Source organism: Onychostruthus taczanowskii, unplaced genomic scaffold, assembly GCF_017590055.1.
Source record: "Onychostruthus taczanowskii isolate IOZ18803 unplaced genomic scaffold, ASM1759005v1 scaffold24, whole genome shotgun sequence".
NCBI lineage: Eukaryota > Metazoa > Chordata > Aves > Passeriformes > Passeridae > Onychostruthus > Onychostruthus taczanowskii.
Window position 1 is genome coordinate 2,655,211 of NW_024499684.1, and position 20,508 is coordinate 2,675,718.

The window sequence follows — 20,508 nt, forward strand, 5'->3', positions numbered from 1 at the left end:
CTCTGATCCTCCCCTTGCTTGGCTCTGGTGCCTGAATTGCCTCTGGCTCACCTCAATCAGCTGCATTTATTCCAGGGTTTTGAGTAGCTGCATATGAAAGCCTCGCTGATGGAGATATCACATGGCTTTGCTTTGCCTACAGACAATGATTTCGTCTTAATAAAGTCAGATTTTGGCTCTGCCTGCTGTGCTGTCGAGTGAGCTCTCCTACAAGCCCCACAATGCAGCAGCTTTGTGAGGAAAAAAATACAGGACAGAATAATTTATTTTTTCTCTTAATAATCCTGAAAATGAGCCATGACTGACAAGTGGGAGCAAGGAGGATTTGAAGCACTCGAATTTCTTTTTCCAGTGTATTTTATATTGCAACTGAGGATGCCACTGCCACTGCAGGAAGAGTTATGAGAGCATTTAAAGGGTTAAGAACTTCATATCCCTGAGGCCACTTCTAAGCCCTGGTTTTCTGTACTGCTCTGTCCTATCAGGTTTCTTTTTCCCTCTGGTCAAAATAGTAACTTATATAATTGACTAATTCATGTGAATTTGCAAGGCAACAAATAAAATGAAAAAGCTCCTCAAAAACACCAGCATTACACAAAAAAACACATAAATCAAATAAGCACCTCCAACACCTGAAGTGACAGGTAGCCACATTGAATTACTGCCCTGCAAACTGCTCAGCCCACGAAACTGAGCAAAAAATGCAGAGCACAAGGCAAAAATGTGCCAGCCAGCCTCTTTAGGAGGGGAATTAGAATTGAGGGGCTGCTTTGCATTAGTGCCCCTCAACTGTTTGACTGATTTGTTCCTGGGGTGTAAACATCTGCCCACAGGTTGTACCTGCACGGGTGAAACGAGTGTGACACAGAGCCAGAATATTGTGGTGGGCTGCTTCTTGTACTGATAAATATTTCAGCACAAAGCCTAAGTGCTGGTTCTGCAGCGCCCCATCCTTCTCTGCTGCAAGAGGCAGAAAAAGTAACTGGCAAAATTCTGCCCATAATGAAAAAATTAAAAAAAAAAAAAAAAGGTTGGTAAGCTTGTGGTAATGGGTCACATATTTTAAATTGATTTTTGTTGCTTAAGAGGATTTGAAGCACTTGGATTTCTTTTTTCATATTGAATCTGTGGATGCCACTGTCTCTGTGGCAAGGGTTATGAGAGCATTAAAGGGTTAAGACCTTCACTGCCTGAGGACACTTATATGCCCTAAAATTCCACCTAAATCCCTAAAATTCCACTATTTTTTTCCCCTTTTTGTTTTATTTCTAACAGCAAGCCCTGTCCCTCTGCACAGATCAGCCCTCAGTGGGCTGCACTTCAAGGCTCTTTCCTTTGTGGAATTTTTTCTAGGAAGAAGAACAAAACCATCTCAGCCACTCAAAGTTGGAGCATCCTTCTCCTCTCTTCCCCCTTTTAGTGTCAAGTGAGAGATTTGCCCACTTCCCATCCCAGTGATGCCTGACAGCAAAATATCCTGGCTCCAAACAGCATTTCCCAAGCTCACAGGCAGCTCCAGGATTCTGTGCTAAGCATTCCCAGCCTTACCAGGAACCCTACAAATAATATTTGTACAGCTCCCAGGACAAAAAAACACGGGCAGGAAGCATTTACGAACCCAGGCTGTGTTAATTGCTTCTGGGAGTGTCTGCAGATGACTCTACCTGAAAATACTGGAGGGTTTTGATGAAAACTCATAGATTGTGGCACACGGACAACAAGGCAAACATTTCCTTCATTTCCTTGCTGGATTTTGAAATTAAAAAAGGAGAAGAGCCACATATGTGCTCAGGAGTCTATTTCCAAGCTCCCCATCCAGCTGGGTTGGCTTCCATGGCTGGCAAGTGTGGATTGAGTAGGTCCTAAATTTGGGATTTGCTCCTAGAACCTCAAGTGTTGCAACTCACAGGATATTCATGGCTAGGAAATGAGGAATTTGTGAGGAAATAAAGGTGAGGGAGGAGAATGAACTCAATATTTCCTTCCAGGATCACGCTCCATCCTCAACTCTCCAATGAGATTTGGCTTGAGGGGACATTTTCCTCTGGGGTATGGTACAACCTGTGGGGTAAAAGTAAAACCTATGGTTAAAGTTGTTTGACTTGCTGGGAATATTATTTCTATCAGAAGAGACTCTCAGTCAGAGAATAAAATTCCAAAATAGGGAATTTTATGTGGCAAGATCTTCACTGATTAAAAGGAAGGAGTAAAATAAAGTAAAGAAATGTCTTTCCACTGGTTTTACTCATATTTATTTTATGTGCCAGGAAATTTTCACTGTTTCAGTGGGAACTGGAGTTATCTTCAGCTTCACTATAAGTTTTGTTTCTATTATTGTGAGTTGTTTTTTCTCAATTGGTGAAAAGCAAATTAACAAATGTAAATATGCTTTCTTATTTCTAGATGCTGGTGTGGAGTTATTTTGGGGAAAACTGGGAAATGCTGCTATCAAGATTCTCTGAGGAAAAAAAAATTAAAATTCATAGTTTTGTGTTTTATGATTTATGAATCCATTCTGTTTCACTGTAAACTGGGAGGGAATTTTCACTGGAATCCTAGAAATAAACTGGAAACAAGATGGAAAGGAGTGACTCTTTGGGCACTGTGATCTTTATTTTGGGTAATAAATTTGTGCAGACTGGAAGAAGGCAATGAAGCATGGCTCGGAAACATATTCCCAAGGAACGTATATTCTAAATAAATGTCAATTCCTTTTCACAGAATCCACAGCTGGCTTTCTAAATAGCTTTGTCAGTGTTCCCAATAGGCTTTTTTTGCTAATTTAAGTTCACTCTGAGAATTTTCCCTATATTTTTAGTGAGAATTACCTAAAATCTTGTCAATACTGTATTTCTTATACACTGGGATGTTTGGGGCTGTGATTTTTGGGACAAATCAGAAAAGATTCTGATTCAGCCTCAATCAATGTGGAAATCTCTGTTTTCTTGCATCCTGGCCTAGGACTTTAAATGTGAAATTTCAGGAGTAAATATTGGATTGAATTTGTTGAATCCATGAAGTGGCTTTTTGCCACTGAAGGATTTCATTGTGGAGGGTGATTTAAAGGCTTTGAATGTTGTTCTCACCCTTGGTGTTATGAAATTCATCCCTCCATGCTCCCAAAATCCCTTCCAGCTGTTTTAAAAGAGCATTTATTAACATCTGCAGCAAGGTTGGTTTTGCTCCACAGGAGATAGCAGAAGAAATCCCATGGAATCAGTCAGAACATGTGTGGATCTCAGCACTGCAGCTGAATTTTTTAGAAGAAACTGTAAAAAATGCTGGTAGCACAAATTTTCTTCCTCATTTCTCCATCTGAAGAAATCAAAATAAATATAAGAGGGCTCAGCAGTGAGCCCGTGCCTGACACAGTTTGAATGTGGGTTAAGAAGACCAAAAAAAAAAAAAAGGCAAAATAATTGTTATGCCTCACAACACACCCTCAGAGTGAACAGTCCGTGAGGAAGTAATTTCTGTCGACATATCAACATTGCAAATCGTCGACGTCCTCTTTAAAAAAAACCCCAATATTTCTTCTAAATTTCCTTCGGATGGGAATGACTGATCCCCAAGAAAATGCAGAAGGACCTTGAAAGGAAAGGCTGCTGCAGTGGCTTGCAGGGACACGCTCCTCCCGAGCTTCCAGCACAATTATATGCTTATTACTTCGGAAGAGTTCGAAAACAAGCAAGCTGCAGCTTTTAATGAAGCTTTCATAGCAGTGAGAACTATGAAAAAGCATTTAAAGCAGCTCATCTCCTCCTCTATTCAGGCTCTCTTTCATTTCCAGAGGCAGTTGCGAGGAGAAATTGGATGCCATCCAGTTTGGGTTTATAAGGAAGCAGAAAAGGAGATAATGGCGGAAGTTTGTGCTTTCTTCCCCCATGGAAATTTGATCATCTTCAACGTTTGATCAGATTTTGAGGAACACAAGACAAAAAAACCCAGCAGATATTTCCAATCATGCATTTTAAAAACCTCAAAAGAGCTTTGCAGAGCCTCCCTGCATCCAGAGCCGCTTCAGACTTTTTATTATTTTGGGGAAGATGTAGAACATAACCAGTTACTTAGCCCTGGCATCTGATTATAAAACCCTGACTCAGAGCATCTCCAAGTTCTGCTTACAATGCACAGACATACATCCAGCCCTTTGTACTGTCAGGCTGCCTCCCTAACAAGCCAGAAATATGTATGTGAGTGGAGAAGACATTCCAGGATCAGAGGAACAGTCACTTAACAATATGTCATGGAGACTGATCCCTTTGTCAGCCCACAAAAGCTAAATGTGACCCCAACGGAGATATCTTTCATTATGAGAGATGCCATTTCCTTGCCCTTTTATGGCATTTTTTTATTGCCAGCATTATTCACAATTCCCTAATTAGAGAGGATAACGTCGGTACACTGGTTTTTACTCTTCGGTTTGGGTGCACACAGGTGTGTTTGTGCACTAAGTTGGAATAATATTGCTTTTCCTTTCTGTTTTTCTGTACAGAGTTCAGTGGGCCACAATATTTTTCTCAGAGTCTGCTCCAATGCTGTGATCTCACATATGCCCTCAAAAAGGTGAGGCTGAGCAGCCTTTTCATTTGTTTTTCAATTTAAAAGAGATCATTTGAAACTTTGCAACCAAAGCTTGTTTCAGGTTTTATTTCTAAAAAAGCACTTGACCCTTTCAGTGAAAAAAGTAACACGTGTTGACATTGCAAAATTGTCCCAATTCAAGCACCTGAATTGAGGATCTCACCTTCCCTTTGGTGCTCCTGGCTTTGTGTGCCAACACGGAACACAAATCCCCAGTGTGGGAAAAATAAAGCCATTGCTTTGTAGGTGCCTAAATCTTGGCCAGGGGAATTTACAAAGGATATTGGTTTTGCTTTGTCTGTTTGCTTTCTCATGAATTGCTGCTCACAGCAGAATGAAAAGCCTGAGCTCCAAAAGAACAAAAGATGGGATATTTCTGGATTCCCAACAAGCTTCTGGACAATTGTGAAGAAGCCTCCTCACACAGCAAGGGAGTACAAACTGCCCCAAATCTTCTTTTTCCAGTCCTTGGAGAGTCACAACTCTCTGGCATTTTGAGGGAAGCTGTGAATCAATTCCCTGCTCAGGATTTCACTTGACAGACCAAGCACAGCCCTAAATGTCATCTGTGGGGAAGTGACTCCTGTATTTGTTTGTTTTCCTGTCCATATTTCACTGCCCAGAAGCCAATGAGGGGATTTTACAGCAGGGCTGGTGAAGTTCTCCAACTACAGCCCAGCTGTAAAACACACAGTGGAGTTTTCTCCTTTTTACTTCCTGGCAATGAGTTTTGGTCCTGTCAGTTAAACCCACCTCAGAGGAGAAAGAAAGAGAGAAATGATTGCTCAGTGAATCTCAGAAGAATTATGGAGTTGTACAGCCCCAGAAGGATTTTAGGCAGTTTTATATTGCCCAGCTCAGCTCACATTTATTTTGTCTGTCTCAGTGTCTGAGCTATGTGATGGGTAGAGAAAACTTCCTCTGCTGCCTGATGGATCTGAGCAATCTGGTGTGGATCTGGCTGGATGAAATAGAGAAGAGAGTTCTTAGCTGCACAGAAGGCCAAAATCTGTGTTGTTATTTATATATTTATTTTATCTGTGTTATTTTCTCTGTATGTATATTTATATCTTTCTTCGTTGTAATTATGTCTTTATTTTATTGTGCTATAATACATTTGATGCAAGTAAGTACTAGAGAGTGTTAAACAATAGTTTTTACATAGAGAAAAACAAAGAGTCAGTAAAGAATTAGGAATTTTTTAACAGTGAAATGTTTCCATATAAACTTAGTTATGTCCAACTGCTTGAACTGAGAGGAGGAATAACTGCAGCAATCTGGAAATCTGTGCTGCAAATGTAACTCTCTTCTAGATAAAAACATAAACATATCCTAAATCAGAGTAATTATCCAATTGTGCTGGTTCTAACTATGTGAGACACTCAAAAGTTTCCCTAGAACCTGGAGATACACCGAGGAAAGTGTTCTGCCAGTGAAGATTTATCCACAATTTCACCTGATAAGATTGTTCATCTTGTTTTGAGCAGAGTAATTTGCCCTCCTCAGCACGCTGCCTTACATTCATATATGTAGAGAAGAACTGGATTGATTATCTTCAGGCTTCCTGCCACTAAACTCAGCAAATTAGCTGCTCATGATTCCAGCAAATGACTGCTCTTTCTTTTTTTTCTGGTGCTCCTGGAGAAATTGAACTGCAAACCTTTGGCTGGGAAGCCAAGAACTTGTTCAGAAACTCCCCAAAGAAGGAAAAGCTGGAGAGCTGCTGTTAGAATTGATCAAGAGGTACAGGAAAACATGGGATGGTTCTGGTTTCCCAGACAATCCAAGGAAACTGAGCTCTGTTTCTCTTGGTGCCTTTTCTGCAGTGAGATTGGGTGCTGTGGGTCACATTCAGAGAACCATCAATGGTTGGGTTGGAAGGGACCTTAAATCCCTCAATGGAGACTCCACCACTGCCCTGAGCAGCTGTGACAGGGCTGGACAACCCTTTTTCATGAATAATTTTCCCAAATATCCACCCTGAGCCTGCCCTGTCCCAGCCTGAGACCATTCCCTCCCCTCCTGTCCCTGCTCCCTGAGATAAGATCCCAAATCCCTCCGGCTGTCCCCTCCTGTCAGGAGTTGTGCAGAGCCACAAGGTCCCTCCTGATCCCCCTTTTCTCCAGGCTGAGCCCCTTCCCAGCTCCCTCAGCCCCTCCTGGGGCTCCAAACACTTCCAGCTCCATTCCCTTCCCTGGCCATGCTCCATCCGCTCAAAGTCCTTCTTTTTGGGGGATTTCACTGCCCTGGTGCTGCTGGTCCCAGCACTGCAGACACAAGCAGGATGCCATTCCTTATGTGACCACAAACCAGGAGCAAACCCAGCCTCTGAAATCAGGGTTAAACTGAACTTCACTCCACCAAGCCTCCATTTCTCAGGATTTTCCTTGTGTCCACCCCGGGTCGGTGTCGGGAGTGAACATCTCACAAAGCCACAAAGCCTCAGCTCAGATCTCCAGTTGTGGGATCTGGGACAAATCACTTTAATTTTGTCTCCTGCTTTTCCTTTCACCTTAACAATGCACTTTCTGCCACTTGAGAGAAACTGCTTATTTCCTTTGGCCGTTGCATGGACTTGGAGTCCAAATGAGAAACCATAATCCATCATTTCTCAACTGTGCTCTCTTCCAAAAAAAATAAAATAGGGGAAAAAAGTGAAAAAAAGCTAATTCCAAACTTCATAATCCATCATTTCTCAACAGTCCTCTCTGCCAAAAAAAAAAAAAAATTAAAATAGGGAAAAAAAGTGAAAAAAAGCTAATTCCAAACTGGGAGGAGATGTGATTCTTCAAGGAGTAGAGACATCTTTCAGTTTTGAGAATATTCTGCTGCAGTGTCACCAGCTGAGCTAAAACTGCTGCAGCTGGAAGGTGCTGAGAGCAGGACAGGAATGGCCTTGCTGACACAGGGCCCTTGATGGGAGAGCTTTTGAGGGAAAATCCCAATTTTCAGGGAAATTATGGTTTGAATGCTGCAGGGAGAGGGAAAGCCCTGGGCTCCAGGACTCTGGGTTGCAGCTCTGGGCATTCACTTGATATTTATCTTGAGAAAAAGTTTAACCAAGTTCAGATTCAGCACTTTTTTTTCCTCTCTGACCATTCATTTTTCCTAAACAACCCCTTGTCTGAACATAAATTTGTCAGATGAGTTTCTTAGATGCTGAAGAAGGAGAGTGAAGCTCTGTGAGCTCTGTCTGACCCCCTGGTGTGGTGGCACCCAGACCCACCCACTGCAATTTGACCATTTCCCTCTCATTTCTCCTCAATCTCAGTAATTCCAACCTCCCTCTTCTTCCTTTGTATTTTAAATGTTATTTGTATCATTTTATCCTCCTTGTTCCTTTTTTTCCTCCCTTCCATAAAACCCAATAAAATATTAATGTGGCATAACAAATCTGTCTGTGCTGGGAGTCTCTCGGAACTATTGATGAAGCCATGAATAAATTATGAATCTTGATTTTGCTTGTGGTATATCAGATTTCACGTGTTTATTACATTTTCTGTGAAGTAAGCTCATCCAAGAGCTTTTAGTTTTGTTTGCCTGCTTTTATTTTAGGTAGGCCTTGATTTATTAACCATTGGAAAAGGTAATGTCTGATGTAGTGTAACCTAAAATATGAAAATTCCATTTGGATCAATTTTGGTAGTTCTTGTTATCCCTAAAGGAAAAAAAAAAAAAAAAAAAAAAAAAAGAAAAAAAAAAAAAAAGGAAAAAATCCAGCCCTCTGCTTATCCCAGAAAAAAATAAAAAGACAAATAGATATTTTTTTCCTTATGCTGTTGAGCTGCATCTTCCAATATCACCTTGGCCTAAGGAAAAAACTTCAAAATGTAATGAGTAGTGCTCACTATAAAAAAAAAGGAAAATCTCCAAACCTTGAGTATTGTAGCAGTAATTCTATTTTCTTTGGGAAAAATGTCTTTATCTAGCAATCTTAATCAAGACTTTTATTCCAATTAGAGACTAATTTAAAAGTTTAAGTGTGGGGTTTTTAAATTTTTTTTTTTTTGAGGGATAGTAGTGGGAAAATAAATCTGAAGTAGTTTTTCTGGAGGTGTCTGCACTGCTGAGAGTTTTCCTGGTTTACTGACAAAGGGTCTGTTCATTTGGGCATCTCATTCATGAAAGAATCTGATCAGAGATGGGGTTTTTATAAATTTCCATGGATTTTCCAACAATCCACTAAAGGGAGGCAAAAGAAGGAGTTAAATCTCTGAAACAAAGAATTCCTGAAGTACAACTGCCACTTTCAGGCTGAAAACAAACAAAGGTGCTGGCAGAAAAGAAGAAAACCCTGCCTGTTCAGGCTCTTCCACTCATCCCTGTGGGTCACACAGAACATAAAATTCCCCGGTTCAGAAATGCAGGTGAAAATGCTGATAAGCTGAAATTCAGGAATTGAGCTGGGAGAATAAAATCTCCCAATCTTTTAATAAAAAGCATGCTATGTATTTAGAATATTTGCATATAGGAAAGAATAAGGAAGACGCCTTGGAATCCTTCAAAAATTAATATAGAAGTTATATTACGATGCAATGTTAATATGTGAAAATTTTAAAATACATTCTGAAAGATCTTTTCAAATTTGAAGCTGCAGGTAGTATTATGATAAATTCAGAATTGTTGCTTAGGCCTATTTCTTATTAAATATTTCTCAGGTAAACTCTGCCTTGTGCTTAAAATGACATGAACTCCAAAAGTTCTGCAAAGGCCACCCAAAAAGGAGACACCAAAGGGGGAACTGAAATCCATAAGGAGAAAGGTGAGGAAATCTGACTCTCAGGTAATGTCACCTGATAAAAGTCCTCCAAACTCACAAGGTTAAGCAGAGCTCCAAGGGCAAATTCAGTGTTTGGCTCACAGTCTTTCCAGTACATTAATAATTATTATTTTATTATTAATTATCAGTAAAAATGGACAATCACCACGGTGAGAGGGCAAAGCAGGACAGAGGATTTTGGTGTTTTCTGCTTTGCTTTAAGCACAACACATCCAAATAAGTATTTTTCCTTTGTATATTGCAGCAATTCAGTTCCTTAGAATGCAAATCAGAGGATGAATAATTAGGAACAAATAGCCAGCTCTAATTTTCCAAGAATTCTCCTGTTTTAGGTGTGCAGGGTTGCTCTTGTGGCTCTGGGTTATCTCTCCCTGTACCTCCCAGACCTTTGCATCACAGGTTGTGATGAGTAAAGCATTTCAGAGTTCTCTTAGAAATAAAGAGATTTCCCCCCACCTCCCTAGGGAAGAGTGGATAATTGCTGAGTAATTTCAATTTATTCCCAGCCCCTTGGGAGAGGGTGCAGCAGCATCTCCCACCACCCTGCACTTGGTGATTCTGCTGCCCACCTCTTTCCAGAGCCTGTAAGTGGCTGAATCCATAAACCCCTGACAACAGGGTGGAAAATGTCCAGTTGGATGAGAAAAGGCAGCTCAGAGGAGTGCACCTGGAATGCAGATGAGTTTCTCCAGTGTGGCACTGAGGGATTTTCGTGGAATGAATGTGACAAATGGCCAATGCAGGTACAACCCCAGCTGCTGCCACCCCTCAAGCAAACGCAGGAGGGGCTGCTCTGAAGTCACTCCTTCAACCACTCTGCTCATGACAGAAAATAAAAGATGGTGATAGGACTTGTGATACCTAAAAAATGAGCCAAATTTGCTGGGCAGTGAGAAAATGCATTGCATCCTCTTTGAGAGGAGAAATCACAGGTTTACACCAATTTTCCCCCATTTTTTGGTAGTGAAATGCTCCCTAGAGGAATGAGGGTCGTTGTATCCTGTGGATCTCAGACAAAAGAGGCTGCTTTATCGATCTCCACTCCTTGCTGCAAAGGTACAATTAAAAATAAGTATTAAAGCTGATTCCAGCCTAACCTGGCACTCCAGAGCTGGCTGTGTACAATAAAAATCACCTCATGTTCTCCTCGTCAGGAGAGCCCTCACTGATCCAATTTCAGAGTTCTGCAGAGGTAATTGAAGGCTGCAGGAGGTTGCTCTGCACAAGCTCAGATTAGGACTCAGCTGAGAACGTGTCAGATGCAGCCACAGCTCAGCCCCATCTCCTGCAGATTTTGGGAGGATCAGGACAGGGCTGGAGGTGAGAAGTCCAGCACTCTGCACACTCAAAAATTAAGAGTGTTTAAATACACCAGGCAGTGGATAGATGTTGTTTTTAATTAGCAATTACTTATAAAAATGGTATTAATCTTTTATAATGTTGACTTGTGTGCTCTGACAGCTTGGTTGGGTTTTTCTGGCTGGGAGGAAGGGTGGCAACGCTGCCAGATAATCTGTCTCTGAGACAGGAAGATCATTCTCTGAGTACATAAACAGTATGAATATATATGCCGTGAATATATTTATAAATATGGTCAGATAGGATCTGTTTAACCAGGAAAGGTCAGGATTGAGCCCTCAGGAATCTCATTTCAGACAAACCCAAGCCTGCACTTCTATCACTGTTTACATGTGCTTGCTCACATTTCACAGTGGAAATTGCCTCTATTAGAGTTTATTTTATACTTTGCTTGCATCTGGAACTCAGTAATTTTTTAATATATTGAGTTCTCAGACCTTGGGACGTTGCTGTGCAAGGGTGAAAAGCACATCAGTCCTTGTGCTGTCTGTGTTGGAATCCAGCATCACCCCAGAACCCCAAATTTCTCAATTTTTCTGCATTTCTTTTTTAAAAAAGAGCAAATAGACTGTGATCTGATCCAGCTACTGATTTGTGCAGCTGCTGATCTTATATGCTTGGGTGGCAGATGGATGGTGCAAGCTGTAAAATACTAAGGCAAAGAAAAGGTTAGCCTATGAGATTACTAATCAATTTTCCAAAGAACTGTCTTGCAGAAGGGCCAGCCGTAAATTGTTTCATATTTCTTTTTAATTCACACAAAACCATCTAAGGTGACCTGCTGGCATCTGTCTGTGTTGATTTTCATGTATTTTATTGGTCTTTTAGCACTGCTTCTATTGCTCATCAGCTACTCTGAATGTGTCTGTGAAGTTTCCCAAGGAAAATAAAGATGCTTACGGCGGAGATGATTTCCCTCATTTTGGGACACATTATATTTATTAATCTAATGCTGAATCCCTCTCATATTTCTGCTTGGAAAGTGTGAATGGCAATTTAGTCTCTCTTGTGCTGGGTGCTCTGCTTCTTAATGGGACACATCCTGACAGGCAATCTCATGCACTGGATGAAAGAGATAAAACACGGGGAAGAAAAATTATCAGCAACCTCTTTCACAGAGACAGAGTTGAGTAAGGCAAGACTTGTTTAATTCACATAAAATAATCTGAGGCATGGTCAGGGGCTGAACTTTGATGTTGGACTCTTATTCTCAAGGCCAGGCACACACACATCCATCCTCAGTTTCAAAGGAATAAAAATTAATCTCTTGGAAAAAGCCAGAATTAATTGAGAGGAAAACAGAAATCTGATAAACTGGAAATTTGAAAGTTACTGTTGATGGGAGAAACATTAAAAAAAATGTCTGTATATCACCTGCATTTTCTAAATATTGCAAATGATAGCAGCTTTGATTTTGGAGTGTGGGGAAGATGATCTGTCAGCTTCTCTGAAATTTGCTTTGTTTCTCAGAGAAGAAAGAAGAAAGTCTTGAAGTTTAAAAACAATAATTGAAGTTTGTTAATTTGCAGCTCTTTGCTTTTTCCTTCAAATAATTGCACTGTAACAGATCAAGAAGGGTGTGTGATAGTTGCTGCAATCACACTTCTAACGAAGTGATTTGCTTTTGCTACTAATACATCTGAAGAAATCTTGGCAAAGCTTTCATAAAAAGCTCATTGGACTTTTCTACCCGTGCCTACAACCCAACATCTGATTATCCCCTTTGTTATTTCAATCAGGCACTAACAGTGCTTCACATGGCTTAAAAATTGAGGACAACATCCTCAGCTGCTCTGAGTCGGAAAACTGCCTGGGCTCCCTCAATTACACCCACAAGAATCTCCCTCCTACCTCAGACAATAAAACCCATTTATGTCAGCAACAGCAAGATGCTGCTTCAACAGAAGGAAAATACCCCTTAAATGAATTTATTTTCTCTTTAACTTCCTATGTGAGTGTAATTTTTTATAATAAGAGGAAAAGCCTGGGTAGGACAAATGGTTTAAATATTTAAATACGGAGATTAAACCAGTTGTTGTGAGTTTACTGAATCTGGAGAAGGCAAGCAGTGAAGTGATAAGGAGAATTAGGAGAGACACAGCCAGCAGGAGCAGGAATTAGGGATGCCAAGAGCAAAGCTTGGTGACACACTCCTGAACCCACATGGGCTGGGAAGTTTGAATCTGTGATCAGTGGCACCAAAACCTCAGGTGATTTATTCATAAAGGCTTTGCTTAGCTTTGAAGTCAGAGAGAATTTTCCCTTAGTAAGGGCTTCAAGATGAGACCCCAGATGACAAAAGGCACTGGATCAAGGAGGGTGTAGTAAGTTAGTGAAATGCAGGATGGCACTTCTGCTCATTCAAAGTCATTTCCCAGTCCTCAGCCTAGGCTGGGAGCCAAGCAAAGCAAAGCTTTCATCAGGAATGAATCACAGACTTCACAGAATAAAGACAATCTTCAGCTCACTAAATTTATGGGGAAAAAACCTCAACACTCCCCCATGATCAGACTTAGCTGAATATTACAATATTGACAGCAAAGGGTGTAAACCTTGACAGGGGGGTGACAAAACAAACACCAACTCTTTCTTTGCCTTTTATACCCCAACCACACCAGCGAATGTTAATTTTTATTGGGCTTCAATCTCACTCCTAGCCCTGAAGAAGAAGACTAAAAGTCCCTCACATCAGGATAATGAAGGGTGTGTGCTTTCCTCTGCAAAGACCTTGTTAACTGGCTCAGGAGCACTTTCATTTCTTGCATGTGTCTGCTGCAACATCTACAGGAGCTGGAAAATGAAACCCCACTTCACAGCAAAGTAGAGCTTTTGCCTCTTTCTTTTCAGGGCTGCTCTCAAGGACAAGGGGTTATTAGTGGCCTTTCACTCTCCAGGGCAGGAACTTTTCAGGCTTCAGAAATTTTTACCCTGTTGAGTGAATGCAATCCATTGAATTTCTTTATTGCTTTCATGTTGCTAAGGTCTACTTCGATTTTTGAGAAAATAATTAACTGCTCCTCAAGCCAGGAGAATGAAACTGGAAGCGCAAGAGTAACACAAAGAAATCCTCAAATAACCTTGGAATAGTATGAGCTGATTTTTTATTTAGCTACCAGTTCTGAAAAATCGAGGGAAACAATTTTGGATTGGCTTTAGCAAAAACATTTGAAACCCTTTTGAGCCAAAAGTAAAACTGGAGGTTAGGTTGTGAAATGAAATCCTCCACTTGTTCCAGGCTTCTAAATACTTTGAAATTGTCTTAAATTCAATTTTTTAAAAGTGAATACATTTAATTTAGTAAAACTTTAAAATTATTAGCTTGAACCTTTTTTTCTCCAAAGTCATATCATCTTTTTTCTGATTAAATAACTAGATACAACTGGCAAAGCATTATATTAGTAATACAAGTGGATTTATCTCTGTGTTTTTGGAAAAGCAATAGGAATTCTTTTTTTTCCTAAGAACAAGTCTGATCAATAAATCAGAACAGAAATTACTACGTGTGCAAGGTAAAAAAAAAAAAAAAAAAAAAAAAAAATTTTCTTGGTAAGTCCCATATCCAGAGATAAAAATGAAGAAATATATGTTTAATTTTGTTGTCCCTGAAAAATTTGTGTGTGTGGACTGTGAAACAGAAGAGGAACAATCTTTCCTCCAGCTGGAAGTGGTGGTGGAGGACTGGGCACATCCTTTTATTTTGGTAGGGATGCACTGAGGAGCAGAAAACTCAGAGGAAGCAGAACAAGATTCCATAAAGGGAAAATAGTTTTTTATTTGAAGGTGAAGAAAAGAGCAAAAGATGCAATTCCCAGCGCATCCTTTGGAACATCTCTGGGTTCCTGCCATCCTCACACCCAGGTCCTGCAGTTCTGTGCTGCAGCAACCTGATATTGACAGGGATCTTTGTGCTGGAAACTGGGGAAAGGACAAGCCTTTCACTCCACTTTAGCAATGAAAAAATATTCTTAGTGCTGTTTCCATTATTATCTAAGGCTCAGTAACTGAAACAGGCAGGTGGAAAAGTAGCAAGGTGAAATTATTCAGAGTTCCTCTGAATTTGTGCATCTTTATTTCCATTTAATTTGGAATGCAAAAGTCTCATGCTGGGAGATCTCAGCCCGAGGAAACAAGACACGAAACCAGAAATGGAATCCATGGGGCCATCAGCTGTGAGTTGCTGGGCAAGTGCATTTGGTAGACTGGTAACATTTAAAAATATATTTAGAAAGCTTTTATAAAACAGTATTTGTGCAAGTTCCCTAAGAATACACAGAGGTGTCAAAAGCATTTCAACAGGCGGACAGCAGTGGCAAGAATTTGGCCATTAAATGTTCATACACAGATGATGGAAGTGTTCAAAAATGAGCAGCTGTGGCACCTCACCTTGAAGGTTTTTTCCAACCTGAATGATTCTATGATCCTGAGGGATGGGTCACTCAGGAAAAGGCAAAGTCTGTAAATTTTATTGACATTTGCAGCTGTCATAGCAAATACCTCTGTATTTCACAAATATATTTTAACCAAACCACTCTTTAAACCATTAGGTACATTTTTCTTATATTTTTTTAGTTTCATAAGCAAGTTCCTAATTCTTCCTGTTGAAAATCTAATAATCCTGGCTATATTTGTTGTCTTGCATTTTAAAAGTCTTAAAAATTTAGAAAATTTCACTTTTTTGTATTGTAAAAGCACCCTTGAGCTAATAGTCTGCAAGTCAACTTCAGGAAACTAATGGTACAGCCAGGGAAAATAGGGTGTATTTGAGTTTTCATCTTATTGGAAAGGTTCAAAATACAACCTACAGGAATTGATTTAAGTGTCAAAGTTGGTATTATAAAAATGAAAATTAACTGTCAAAGAGTAAATAAAGGGAAGAAAAGATGTGACACATCTATTCAATCCTTGCTAACACAAGCCAGGGTCACCTGTCCTGAAAGCAATATTGGTACATGTCTATTTAATCATATTTGAAAGCCTTTTCTTCACAAAAAAAATTCTATTTTCCATAAGCTACTCCAGCTTCTAGACATCCTTACTGTTAAAAAAAAAAAAGGGAAATACTGTCTTAATAAGCTCCCTTTGGGATTTTTTTATCCAGGTAACACAAAACGCTTTACTCAGGAAATTATCCTGAAATTATTTCATTCCTAATGCAATTTTCCAGCCCTACCCTAGAAAGGGCATGGTCTCTGTCATTCTAATTTTTACAACATCCAAGCAACAACATTAAAGAAAATATCACATTTTTGGAGAAAAGCACTGGGGCAGGGTGGTGGAGCAGGAGTGGGGTGAGTGATGGTGTTCAGGATATGAGGGCTTGCTCTCAAACCCCTCCAAACTCTCCTGGGTGTTTGTGCCCCTCTCCCTTTTCCAGGAGGGCTGCAAACCTCGTGCAGGTGATGCCTTGTGCAGGCTGCCCTGGAGCAGAGGCTGGCCAGAGTTCCAGAATAAAGCAGGGATTGATTCAAAGGATCTCCTCCATGGATCCACCTTGGGCAGCACCAGAGCCCAGCCAGGGCTGCCCCCAAGATGAACCCAAATGGTCCCAAAATGCACGAGCGCTCACGGGGTCTCTCCCTGGGATCAGCTCTGCTCCATGTGCACATTGCAGTTCAGTGTCCAATTCCAGCTCAGCCCCTGCACTCCCATCCTGCTTGTTTTTCTCTCTGCAGCCCACGGGGTTTGTGCTCCTGGGCTGAGATTTGGATCATTTGTCCTTGGTGCCCAGCTGGAGCAGGAATTGTTTTGTCTCCCTGCTCTGTGCAGAGAGCTCACCATCCCCTGATATGGAGCTCAGAACTGCACACTAAAGCAGCACAGAACCTGAAACATAGAAAAGCTAAACCTGAGGCATCACAGGAAGCTCCTCTGAGCCTTTCTTCCAACAGCTCTGCCCAGTCCTGACACGTCAGGGATGGGGATCCCCCAGGCTGTGGTCCCGGAGCTCAGGCTGAGTTTGGTGAATTTTCCAGAAACTCAAACGTCATTTGACTTTGGATATGCTGTTATTTGTATGACCAAAAACCAGCTTTTATTGGAAAGTTTCATTCAGGGGAATAAATTAAATCCAGGCATGTAGAATGTGTTTAAATTTTGGGACAGCAGAGACCATCTGTAAATTGAGCGAGCTCAGGCTGTGTTTGGTGAATTATCCAGAAACTCAAACTTCATTTGACTTTGGATATGCTGGACCAAAAAAAGCAGCTTTTATTGGAAAGTTTCATTCAGGGGAATAAATTAAATCCAGGCATGTAGAATGTGTTTAAATTTTGGGACAGCAGAGACCATCTGTAAATTGAGGCACTCAGAACAGACAGTGTTTGGGCCATAGAGGAGACATCAAGGGACAGCTTGGAAGATAATGTATCAGAATTATACAGCAATCTTGTCATCAGTGACCCAGTGAGTGTTTACAGGACTCTGCTGAAGCTTTTTGAACCAAAGTGTTGTCCAAAATAACCTTGGCATGAACAAAACCAGGAGCAATTGACTGTCATTAATTATGGATAGGTGCAGAGAGGATATAGCTTTGTGAGAAATCAAATCATTCCAAAACTCCACGGAAAGCAGGCTGCTCTCTCAGCAAATGTGGTCCTTGCTTTACCTTCCTCTCTGGGTTATTGAAAAGAGGCATAATGAGGTTATTGTGGATGGAAGGAAATGGTCAAGGGCTCAAATGCCAGCAGGTCACTAAACTTTAACACCAGAACCACTCCAAATGATTGTGTGGGCTCATCAGCTGAAAATCTGACATGAAAAATGTCAAAACTTCAGTGTACAGAATGACACAACACACCAGGCTATGACATAATCCAGGAGCTGAGCAACTGTTTTCAGTATCAAGGAAAAAATTATTTCATAGCAATGCAGCTGGTCTAGCCCACTGAAATACAGGGTTTTTAACTCAGTCAGGGTGTCACAGTGCTAAACTCTCTCATTGTCACAGGCAGACAACAATTTGATACAGAAAATGATCTTCAAAAATGCTAAACTGTGCATTTTAATGAATTTCATTCAGAATAAAGGTTATCATGTTTTGTAAGAGATAACAGGGTGGCAGGCCCATGGCTGTGGGCACTGCATTGTGTCACAAATGCCATGAGAGAATAAAAGGTGAAGTATGTTCCTATAAGAGATAGATCTTGAATTTTTATATCTTAATATTATAGACTGATTTTGTTGGCATTATCAATGTTTTGCTTGGATTCAAAACCAAAATAGCCATTAAAATTGTCTGCCAAGGAGAAATTCCAAATCTCATTGAAATTTAGTGATTCCATTTTATCTTGACACAAGAGCAGAGCCAGACTTAATTTCTTAAACCACGCTGGAATTACTGGAGGTTTTGAGGAGGGTCCATTGCGAAGCCGTCAATCAACCCCACTCATTCTGGCCCAAATGTTTATTATTAAATTGTCCTCAGAACTATTTTCATTGTCTGCCACCTGACAACTGAAACCTGATTTTAGTTCCACCTCAACTTCCTGCACCACAGCATCAGCTTTCATCCTGCTAATTATTCCAGACTGACATGTGCTGTGGATTATTTGCACTTGTCCAGTAACTCCTAAAGAATGGCATTTAAATCCCAGCCACCATAGGAGGTTCAACTTGCATTTTCTGCCATTCTTGCAGCTTCATGGTCTGATTTTAAATGTTCCATTACAGTTTAGGAGGCAATATTATCATATCTATCTATCTATCTATCTATCTATCTATCTATCTATCTATCTAACTATAACCTATCTATCTATCTAAATATTTTTAATTTCTCACAAAGCAGCACTTTACCATGTCCCACAGGCCCAGCAGCTGAGCTAGGAAAACCTACACACATTCCCAGCCTTGGCTTGAGCTGAAATGAGTCAATCTTTTCCCTTTTCTCTTTTATTTTTCTTTTTTTTCCTGTTCCCCTTTCAGAGCTAATAAGCCCTTTCTTTGCCCAGGGCACATTTGCGTAGGTCCAAGGCTGGTTGCCACCTTGCTCAGGTTCTTTGTCTTCTTTGTTCTTCCAGCACTTTGCTTCAGATCAAACTTGTGTCAAACCTTTGTGAAAGAATATTTTTGTGAAAATATTTCCATCCCCACTCCTTATAACAGGAAAATTCTTACCCAGATTCTCTTCTATCTAGATTTAAAAAAGCGTGTTTGGATGCAGCTGGTGGTGTTACATTAATTAGTACTGTTACAATAATTATTAATGAATTACCATCTCTTTAACATTCCTAGCAAAGTGAATAATGAAATGTAATGGGGTATTGTGTTCATGTGGTATTATTGTGTTGAAAATGCAGAGCTAAAGCAGATTATCAATAAAGAAAAAGAAAATGAAGCTGTGGTGACCTACACAAGCTGCAAATTAGCCCAAAAATAGTGTTTTAATGAGACCAGTGTGATCAGGAGAGTTCTAGGTAGGAGAAATTTCCATCTAAAGTAGATTTTTCTCCCAAAAATTGACATATATGTTATATAGAGCTTGATTTCAGTACATGTAATTCAGTGTTTATTAGCTGCTGACACTAATTCTGAAACTCCTAAGCAACACTAAAACATTTCTTTTACTGACAGCTCAGTGAACCATTTCTTTAGGTTAAACTTTCCTAGATAAACTTAAATAGGGCAGTGTTAAAAAAACCCCTATCCTTGGTACTTCTGGTCTTCCACTTGTGCTGTTTGCCTCAATTTCTGTTTTGCTCTTCAGCTCTGATGTGGGTCTGATCAATGAGGGCATTCCCAGGAATTTTGGGAGATATCACTTTTTGGTTTGCTCATCAGACTATCCACAGAAGATCTGGGAGAATTCCTTGTGCTACCTAAATATTTGCCTTTAAAAAAACCCCAAACCATCAGTGATACCTGCAGGGGTTTTTACAAGAGTCAAAGTGCAAATGTCTAACTCAGGCTATTCCCACATGGAAATTACTCCAATGTTGCTTCACAGAAAACCTGGAAGAGATGGAAAACCAGGGTGCATCTTCTCCTGACATCTCCATGGGCTTACACGTTCCTCAGATGTGACAACATCTGAATAAGGATTTGGTGAAAATATTGTCTTGATATAACTTATGACACAGGTGACAAAAAATTGTTGCATTGCAGGTTTTAAACATAAAAGGCAAAAGGTTTTAACCTTCTAAAAATTTAAGAATTTTGCCATCTCATTTTACAAGCCACAGAAGCAAGCACCATTTGTTCATTTTCCTACTTCTATTTCATTTCCCTTGATAATTAATAATTTTTATTAAAAAATAATAATAATTGCTATTTAAACCAGGTTTAAGAACCTGAATCAGCCCTCACCTCTGCCAGCCCACTTCACACTTTGGGCACCTCCAAGGAGATCCTGATGTTCAGGATTGCTCACAGATGCTCTGGATTTTATCTGCATGTTTTTATTTGCACCCAGGCAATTCTCCAGCACCATATACTATTAGGAACCTCATTGTAAATACAACTCTGAGTAAACTGCTAGGTTAGAATTCCAACCCAGAGTGTTGGTCTGGCACACAGGACATTGAGCTCTCTAAATTTTGATTCCTTCCTTCAAGCTGATTTATTTTCCCTGCAAAGTGGGGACTTTTACACATTCTTTAATTTTATTTTATTTTAACTTGTTTTTTGGGTTTTTTTTGTTTTTTTTTTGTTTTTTTTTTTTTTTTTTTTTGCATCTGGCTTCAGAGCAATTACAGCTCTGTGTAAGAGCACACCCAGCATAATCAGGCTCTGCTCTCCCTGGTCCCCTGGTGCAGTAATAGGAGGTGTTATGACTGCTACAGAGTGCAGTG